We start from the raw sequence: 4,028 nt of genomic DNA, 5'->3' as shown, positions 1-4,028 counted from the left end.
ACAATGTTATATACTTTGAAAGATTAAAAGTATAATTTTTAACTTCAAATAGTTTGAAAATCAGTCGTAATATTTATATAAATTTGATGTAAATATAACTCATGAATATTTACTAATAACAAATGCTTGCGAAATAATATATGTAATTATCACATTAACTTCACCAACACATATCATGCATCTCGTGTGACTCTTCTTATTTATCTCATTATCATTTCATTCTTTTTATTAAATTTTTGTTAATGTTTCCTAACTTTTTACATATATTTGCTAAATATTTATTTCTCTCTCTAAATAGTAATACAAAACATACAATTAATAAACCAAATTTTCATCTTAGAATTCTTTTCAATCATAACATTACCTTATTCACTATATTATTTGACTTAAATGCAAAACATTTTTTAAATCAAAGTTCTCGCATGTCCCGTTAAATATAATTCGTCCAATTTTCAAAGCCTAATTATTTATAAAGCATATATGGATATTATAAGAGATTAGTTAGTATTATATATACGACTATATTTTTATAAGAATATGAAATCATTATATCGATTTCTAAATTGTTTTCTACTCATTATTTTAGGTAATATATAAATATAAAAATAATTGATCAAACATTATTACACTTCCTATAACTTTGAAAATTATCTACCATTAGTTATTATTTGTAATATCATTTAGGTTATTTGGCATGTGATAATAATTAGTTTATGACGTACCTTTTATTTTTGATATAATTAAAATAATTGAAAATTATAAAAAAGTTTCATTCATTATATTATTTAGTTTATAAATATAAAAATAATTAATAACACGTTGTTATTCTTTTTATAATTTCAACAATTAGTTTCATAATCATTATTTGTAATATAATTTAGATTATTTTGTAAGTGATATTAATTGGTTCTAGATTTTTTTTATTTTAAATCTAAGCTAAAATAAATAAAATTAAAATTTTTCGACCAAGCAAATCATAACAATTTTCTTAAGACTTCACAAATGACACGTAAGAAAATATCACTTAAGTGACTTCTCGTTTAATATATATGAGAATCTTTATTTTTTTATAAATATTTTATAAACTCATAAAAATAATTTAAAGTTAAGATGGAATAATTTTTTAAGCCATGATAGATAATTTTATAAATGATTTATTTTTTTTATAAATAACTTATTAGACATATATGGACATTATAAGACATTAATAATCCTTAAGTAATTCTTTGTATACGAATATAATATTTTATATAAGAACATGAAATCATTAAATTGATTTCTATAAATTGTGTTTTACTAATTATTTTATGTAGTATATAAATATAAAATAATTAATCAAACATTACTACACTTTCTAAATTTTGACAATTAGTTACCATAAATTATTATTTGTAATATCATTTAAACTATTTGGTAAAAGATATTAATTAGTTTTAGACTCACCATTTATTTTAGATCTAATTAAAATAATTAAAAATTGAATCCTTCAACCAATAAAATTATTACAAAAAACTTAAATTCTCTCTATGATCGACTCCTAAGCAAGAGTTACTTAAGTGACTTTTTTTAATATATAGGATAATTTTTATTTTTTATAAATGTTTTATAAGCTCATATAAATAATTTAAAATTAAGATGAAATAATTTTGTAAGCCATGATAGATAATTTTATAAATATTTTAATTTTTTGTATAAATGACTTATAAGACATATATGTACATTATAAGACATTAATAATTATTATAATTCTTTATATACAAATATAATGTTTTATATAAGAACATGAAATCATTATATTGATTTCTATAAATTATGTTCTACTAATTATTTAATGTAATATATAAATATAAAAAAATAATCACACATTATTACACTTTCTATAATTTTGAAAATTAGTTACCATAAATTATTATTTGTAATATCATTTAAGCTATTTGGTAAGTGATATTAATTAGTTTTAAACTTACCATTTATTTTAGATCTAATTAAAATAATTAAAAATTCAATATATTTAACTATTCAAATTATAACAATTTTTCTTATATTCTCTCTATGATTGACACCTAAGCAAAAATCATTTAAGTGACTTCTCATTTATAAAAAGGAGGAGAGGATTGATTATAAATGTCCTTGTATGTTTTCTTTTTTTGGGCTAATATTTCTACTGTGTGGGATTTCATTTTAAGGGATAACCCGTTTTCCGCCGGTTCAGCTAATCACAAATAGTAATTTCGCCTGTTGTTGTATCAATCTCATCGGTTGAAAATTTTTACCCAAAAAAATCAGTTGGAAAAGGTAGAAGTGTGGTCTTATTAAATATAGAAAACTAGTGTATCGGGTAAATCTCTTATGTACTTAATATTTTTTAAAGATATTAAAGACATGATTCGAATTAACAAATTGAAGTTAGATTAAATACTCACACAAACTAAAATTACATATTTACAGATATTAGTTTTCATTATTCGAAATTCATGTCCATCTATAATCTTTCTTAGTATGTTTTCTGAATAAAAATGACCAGAAAATTACTTATCATAAAAGTTACTTGGAAATTCTAACATACCAATTGCATAACTTATCACGTGAATCATGATTCCTCTACAAAAAAAAGTGTTAAAACTGTAAAACTGAAATAACTAAATGTTGAGACTTAAAACACTTGCTCGCTTGTTAAATAACTATTAATTATATGAATTAGTCTACACCACTAACCAATGTAATCCATAATAAGCTAGAGATCGTGGGTGTACTATATGAGGGGGTTAAAATAGTTATTTTCTTTCTTTTGGTTTTACGTTTTGAAACTGATTTGTTTCAACTGTTTTTTTTTTGAAACTAACTGTTTTTATTTTTAGTAATTGTCGTTTTTGAAAAATAAAATATTATCTATGTGTCAAAATATTATTGGATAAGTGACTTGTGCTTTAGTATATAAGGGATTAATTATTATTTGTAATATCATTTAAACCATTTGGTAAGTGATATTAATTACTTTTAGACTCACTATTTATTTTAGATCTAATTAAAATAATTAAAATTGAATCCTTCAACCAATCAAATTATTACAAAAAACTTAAATTCTCTCTATGATCGATTAATATATAGGATAACTTTTATTTTTTATAAATGTTTTATAAGCTCATATAAATAATTTAAAATTAAGATGAAATAATTTTGTAAGCCATGATAAATAATTTTATAAATATTTTATTTTTTTTTATAAATGACTTATAAGACATATATGTACATTATAAGACATTAATAATTATTATTATTCTTTATATACAAATATAATGTTTTATATAAGAAAATGAAATCATTATATCGATTTCTATAAATTGTGTTCTACTAATTATTTTATGTAGTATATAAATAAAATATAATAATCACACATTATTACACTTTCTATAATTGATGTTAAGAGTTTTCAAGGCTCCTAAGACAAATGATGTAGTATAAAATTCTAAGGGATTTCAATGCACCGAGAATGCAAGTACGTACTTAATCTAAGTGCAACCGCTAATTTGGATCGTTTTAAACTATTACTAATAATAGAATGCAAGAACAGAACAATAAAACAATAAAAGAAGTGACTTTCTTGTTTATGATAAAATAGAACTCATAGGTATAGGAATTAGACTTTGGGTGATCAAGTTTCGAACTAAGGATTGCAAATGATCAATCAAACTATCAACATTAAGCTTAGACACAATCTTAAACAAACTCTATGTCTAGATGAATGTTCATTTACTAACATATTTCAAACATCAAATGTCTTTGGTTGAATAATATGAAAGCAATCATTACTAACAAGTGTATTGGCTATCTTAACACCTTTAACAACAAATGTCTTTGGTAAAGTATGTTAAAAGCATAGGAGAGTTGTCTCAGGCATTTCATCAAACACCTTGTGGGTGGGAAATGCCTAAAGATCAACTTTTGAGAGGCCAACTCAGAAGATGCATTATGAATACTCTATTAGCAAGAAATAAGAAGGATCTACACTATAACATCCTAGATCTAGC

This window comes from Brassica oleracea, chromosome C8 (genome assembly GCF_000695525.1).
Source record: "Brassica oleracea var. oleracea cultivar TO1000 chromosome C8, BOL, whole genome shotgun sequence".
NCBI classification, from domain to species: domain Eukaryota; kingdom Viridiplantae; phylum Streptophyta; class Magnoliopsida; order Brassicales; family Brassicaceae; genus Brassica; species Brassica oleracea.
The sequence above is the reverse complement of the archived record's forward strand: the minus strand, read 5'-3'. Positions refer to the sequence as shown.